The following is a 6,474-nucleotide window of genomic DNA, read 5'->3' as shown; positions in this document are numbered from 1 at the left end:
ATTGTAGTTTATATACATTTTAAAGGGGCGGGATACATTCCGTAGAGGTGGAGACAATCTAACCCATAGCATGCAAATGAAGTACAGGAATTAGCCAGACACAGGCATTTTCCCAGCCTTGATCTCATCAGTATAACAGTGTCATCCAATGCATAGGGGCTGATCCAATCAGTCTGACAGTATCACCATACTTTCGCATTATCACAGAGACAAAGGTACAGCTGTGCTTTGAGCTTAAAAAGCCAGATGGTCAGGAAGAGCATAAAGACAGAAGGTCATTATCTCAGACACCTGGGCTTCTTGATTTGATCTCCTTAGAAAGGTCATCCTTTTTTTACCTCAAAATGTAAAACACAAGGTACATAACTTTTTCAGTATATATTCTATTACATTGGAACGTAGATTTAATGGTGTTCACACATGTGGTGTTCGGGTCCTTTTTGCTCTGAAAATTTTTAATTTTTCCCGAAAATACTAGTTAATGTTATCGCATTGGACTGAAATTTTGTGACTTTGTTCACAAAGGGTATAACTACTTCTAAAATTTTTTTTATAATTTTCATACTTTTCTGGGGGAGATTTTTCACCTTGTGACACCCGTGATGTTACAGATCAAAAAGGACCCGGCCTCAAAAAAAATGCTTATAAATCACTCATTATGCTATATTATTGTAGCGAATCAGCTCATGGGGAAATATGAATAATTAATCATAACTGAAAATAAAAGCATTTCAAAATAAAGGTCCTTTTTTGTGATCTTTCCCATTCACTCTGAATGGCCAGTCATTTTTGACCGGGAACACCACAAGTGTGACTTTGTGCCATTTTGTACAAAATAAAAGCCTTTCAAAACAAACTCCTTGATTAAACATCAAAGTACACTAGTGTGATAAACAGTACACATTTTCTCCACATTTTATTTAATATTGTGAAAATTATTCATAAATAATTTTTTCACTCAAAAAATGGAGGTGCCTACTCTCAGATAAATGAGGCCTACGGTTAATCAGAAGCAAATATAAATACAAAACCAGTCCTAAATGAAAGAAAAGAAGTTGATAAAAAGATTGAATCCAATCTTTGGTGATAATATAGCATAATAAATGATTTATAAGCAATTTTTTGAGGCCGGGTCCTTTTTGACCGGGAATACCTCAAGTGTGACTTTGTGCCATTTTGTACAAAATAAAAGTCTTTCAAAACAAACTCTCTGATTAAACATTAAATCACACTAGTGTGATAAACAGTGCAAATTTTCTTCAGTTTTTATTTAATATTGTGAGAATTATTCATAAATAATGCTTTTTTCACTCAAAAAAAGGAGGTGCCTACTCTCGGATAAATGAGGCCTACGATTAATCAGATGCAAATATAAATACAAAACCAGTCCTAAATGAAAGAAAAGAAGTTGACAAAAAGATTGAATCCAATCTTTGGTGATAATATAGCATAATGAGTGATTTATAAGCAATTTTTGAGGCCGGGTCCTTTTTGCTCTGTAACCTCGTTAGTGTGAAAGGGTTCTGAACACAACACAAGGGTTAATTGTCATAATATCATAATATAATGCTTGATTAACTGATTAAGAAGCTAAGATTTAAGAAGCTGTGCCATTTTACAAAGATAAGCTGTTTTGGTGAAATAATATATATATATATATATATATGTGTGTGTGTAAAATAGGATATCAGTCTGGCGGCTAAACTAAAAAATGGACTAGCCAATGGCGATTTATATTGCCAAGGTGTGCGTAGAGGGTTGATTATTTTTTTGTATGTATATATTAGCAGCTCATACTATTTTATAGCACTTGCTTTTATTATTGCATATTAATATGCAAATAATTGCATATTATTATTTTTAAGGAATTGTGTAGTTGTTTAAATGTATACACTTAATTATTGTCCTAACCCTAAATGTAATGATGAGTCAGCAGAGTGAGGCTCCATCTGCAGCTTTATTAACAACAGATTTACGTAATACAGTACCAAGCAGCCATATGGGTGAGTCAAGAGCATAAAGTAAATGTTCGACCAATCACAATGCACTGGGTCAGCTGGCCAATCAGAGCAGACTGCGCTTGTCAAAGGAGGGGGCTTTGTTGATAACGACGTGTTTGAGAGAGGCGGGGCATAGAGGACCTACAATAATGTACAGTATTTGAAAAATAATGTTTTTTGAACATTAAAGCATGTCAACATATTCTGTTATACCAAATACACAAAATAATGATCTTTAAAATAGCATCATATGATCCCTTTAAAGAACATATTTTAAATAAATAACTGTTTTAAAAAGTAGTCTGTTTATATAATAAAAAAAAATAATTTTGCACAAATTAAATTTGATATAAAATTTATATGAAAATGTAGCCATGTGCAGTGTAGGATCTCTGTCTTCGAACGGACCCACTTACACTATTGAGTCACACATGAAACAATCACATTCCATTGAGACAAACTGAGTAGCACCCTATGCAGCCCTCTGCGGTCGTAAAACTCATGCAGGGTCAGTGAAGTGTCTCAGCAGTTCCTGCCCCATCTAGCTTATCGTCTCAAGAGACTCAAATAAAAACAGTGCTTAAACCCTAACTCACCAGGGGAGGAGAAACTCCCCCTGTCCGAAACCCCGAGGATCAGGGGTGCAGTGTAACGTGACTGGCTTCAGCATAAATAACGATTTAAGAGACAACAGAACAAAGAACCTGGTATCTGGAAAAGTTCCAGCACAAGAACTCCTGGACCCCATGACCATTTAACACGTAAATTGCTAAATCCGATAAACAGAAAGCGACAGATTAAGAGCTCCATGTCCAGCAGAAGGAGGGCAGATCTACACTTGTGACATGGGCATGACCTCAGGACACCTCCCCTTTTCCCCCTGCATTCCAAAAAAAGAAATCCTTTTACTACTTTCCAGAAAAGCGCGTGTTTCTCCTGTCACAGACAAAGAAACAGAACTTACACAGACAATTCATAAGACAATCATTTAAAATCATTTAAAGTATCGGAGCAATATACTCCCAAATAATATGCTTTCTGTTTGATGTGTTATTGAAACCATGATCTTAATCTTTGGCTTATAACTTTTCCTTTTAGTTATTACGATTACTGTGTATGCAAAATACCTGTTATTTGAGCTTGAATGAAAGCTTATTTTATGTGAGAAACGTTGGTATGAATGAGAAGTGAGAAGTATGTACAATACTCGCATTAGGAAACTTTATAGAAGTATCAACCAAATCTTCGCCAAGATTTTTCTCCACATAATAAATTGGAGCCTCATGTTAATGTATGCACGCTCCGCCTGGCAAGAAGTCGATTGGAAGATCGCGCCGTAGGATGGACTTATGCTGCGTATCAAAACCTCAATGCAAGACAGACTCGAGTGCTTGCTTGCTTCTTCGCCTTTCACCATGTTAAGAGCACTCCAACTTGTGCTCACACGCTTACCATCATAGCGATCGGTCATCTAAAACTCAAACACTTCAGTTGAAACTTTGTGATCGTCAGAGATCTTCAAAGAACTTAAAGTTTTGCAAACTCTGAGAAAAGTTATCTCAAAAAGAACTGCTCAAGCCTCTGTGTCATCAAGAAACCAACCAATCTCCGTCATCTCAGTAACCAATCAGCAATGGAATTCCCTCAAGCAGCCAAACCAGGAAACTCAGCTTTTCAGCTGTCACCCAAAAACTCAAGTAAACGAACACAATCTTATCCCTGCTGAACTGGTGCAGAGCTAATTTTAAGCAGTAAACATAAGCCAAGTCTCTGCTTTGTGATTTTCTCAGGTTGCAAGTAAGATAACTGTAGCGAATATCTTGCTAAAACTTTGGGCTTTCCTCAGAACTCCGTTAACATCATTCTTCAGAACTGTATGTATGTATGTGTGTGTATGTCTTAGCTTTGGTCAATGTAATCTAGAATAGCCAATAAATTCTTGTTTAATTTATAAAGAATCATTGTCTGGTGTCGTGACATTTTAAAGTTAAACTCTGCCTAGATCCTTGTTACCTAGCTCGTAGCTTATAACTTATCAAAGAACGTATTAACCCGTGGCCAGGGAAAATACAAATATACAAATTGTTAAAATTTACTGAGGTTAACGTCTCGCTGGATGACCGTTAATAAAGTGTAAATTATCAAATTTGAAATCAGTTCTACTCAGGTTGACTTCGAATCTTCGGATTCGAGTCCTTTCAAAACCTGAATTAATTAGTAATAATTAATTCCCTAAGAAAAGTAATCAGACATTACAGCAGTAATATTGAGAACTAAGCATGTGACGCATCGTGATATTGAGTTGATAATGATAATCGTAATTGAATTGAATCATGAAACCTGTGAAGATTCACACCCCTGGCTATTTTTAAGATGGCAGTTCTTGCATACAGAGATTACAACTATAAACAAAAAAATAATAGAAACGGCAATTTTGGTTAAAATGTAAAGTTGTAAAGATGTATTTGCACAGCAGAAGAATAACAAATAACAAATAAAATTAATATGGTATGTGCAGGATAGAGCAATGTCTATGGTAACATATTAAACTGATAACATGATTTACAGTTCAGATACAGGTTTTTACAAAAAGTCTTATAAAATGTTAAACATCACATTTCCACCTTTAAACCATTTTTAAAAAGGGATGAGTCAAATGTATAAATTATTAATCTAAAACAAATATATCTTTATTAATTGTTCATAATTTTAGAAGACACATTAGAAGATCCACGGGTTCACATTTACAGCTCTATGTGTTTTCTGCGTTCCCAGCTAACAAATGTTCTGGGAGCGTTAGTTTTTGGTTCCCAGAACATCCTCTGTAGGTTCCGGAATTGTCCTGGCTAACCAACAGGGAATGTTCCTAGAAGGTTCCCAGAATGTTATCTGAAGGTTCCCAGAACGTTCTCCTAACCTCTTTACTCTGATATAATTTACCCTGCTGTACGTCAGTAATCATCCAACACTCCTGCATCCCATAGAGTAGGCGGCATGGAAGACGGGTGGATGGACATCAATAATCAGTACTTCCAAAGACTATAGAATTACCAAGACGTGTCACTCGTATAGTTTTGAATGGGGAATGGCGATTTGACTGCTTTATTGTCTACACTTTATTAAAAGCTTATTTCAGAAATTCAATTCTGCAAAATATAGTCTGTTTATGAAAAAAAAATACAAATTTCAGCATTAGAATAATCTCTCTGTTGGGCATCATTCAGAAACATCTACAACATTTTAATTAGTTTACATGGCTATGAAAATACAATTAAAAATAACCTGCAGGCAGGGTTGGGCAAAGATACATCCAAATGTATTTTAAAATAAAATACCAAATACCTTAATTTTAAGTGTATCAAAATAAACTACAAAATACAGCTGCCACACCAAGTATCAAAATAAACTACTGTATTTTTGTATTTTAAAAATACAAAAAAATACTTTTACAAGGGAGCATGAAATTTCTAAACAAACCTTCCATCAATTGGCCTATTTGATCTATCTCTTCACCAATACACTGATGTTTGTGAACAATGTTTGATAGCAACAGCTTTTCTCTGCCCGAGTCATGCAATAAATCTGACATATGCAACCAGTTAACAGATCAAATATTCACATATCCCTGTGATTTCCCATGAAGGTTAGTTTTAAAGTAACCAACAGTTTAATGTTTAACAGTTTGCGAATGACTCATAATTGTATCCTAATTTAGTTACATGGTGTTTGGTAACAAAGGGCCTACTTTGCATCAGCAGCACTGACTCAGTGACGAACAAGTCATTCATAAGAAGACAACTGATGGCACCTGTATTCATAGCAACTAGTTTCTAACTACTTAAGCATTTGATTGTTAGTTATAAATATAATAGTAAATATATGTGTCAGGCAGTCATTCATGCAATGGTATGTAAAATCATGATCCTATTTAAACAGCTACTTCAATTAGGGTACAATATTCAGAAATCAAATATTTATCAATCACTGGACACTTATTTGGAAGTTGAAAACAAACATTTTAACATTACAACAATTATTAAATGATCAATATGTTTTGATTTTAAATGTAGCCAGAAACGTAATCAGAAAGTAGCAACAGAAATTGTCAAGGCGTATTAACCCAGCTCCAACCACTGAATCTATTGAGAGCCATAGAAGTATAAAGGACATATACACTTATAATAAGTGCAATTGCACCAAGCACATCACATTCTATTACTTATTCATCCATGCTTCCTTTTGAATGAATGAATGAATAATTTGTGCCCACTAAAACTAAACGGATATATTTGCTTTCCCCAACAGGCCTATCTATGTAAACGATTTAGAAAAATTTCCATCGATTCACACTTTATATCATCACGATATGTATTGTCATATCACCCAGCCCTAACATGCAGTAATGCTTTAAACACATTTGACAAGCTAGTTGATAAAAAACAACAACCGATTAACTATTAAAACTGATTGGCTA

The 6,474-nt window shown here is 34.8% G+C and overlaps 1 protein-coding gene across 5 annotated transcripts in view; it reads left to right on the top strand.

Moving 5' to 3' along the window:
- The window catches only part of LOC107561326 (centrosomal protein of 95 kDa), a 197,192-nt gene that overhangs the window by 77,267 nt on the left and 113,451 nt on the right, over window positions 1-6,474 (top strand). The window lies entirely within an intron of this gene.

Source organism: Sinocyclocheilus grahami, unplaced genomic scaffold (genome assembly GCF_001515645.1).
Source record: "Sinocyclocheilus grahami isolate Dianchi unplaced genomic scaffold, SAMN03320097.WGS_v1.1 scaffold767.1, whole genome shotgun sequence".
Taxonomy (NCBI): Eukaryota; Metazoa; Chordata; class Actinopteri; order Cypriniformes; family Cyprinidae; genus Sinocyclocheilus; species Sinocyclocheilus grahami.
The sequence above is the reverse complement of the archived record's forward strand: the minus strand, read 5'-3'. Positions and strand labels throughout refer to the sequence as shown.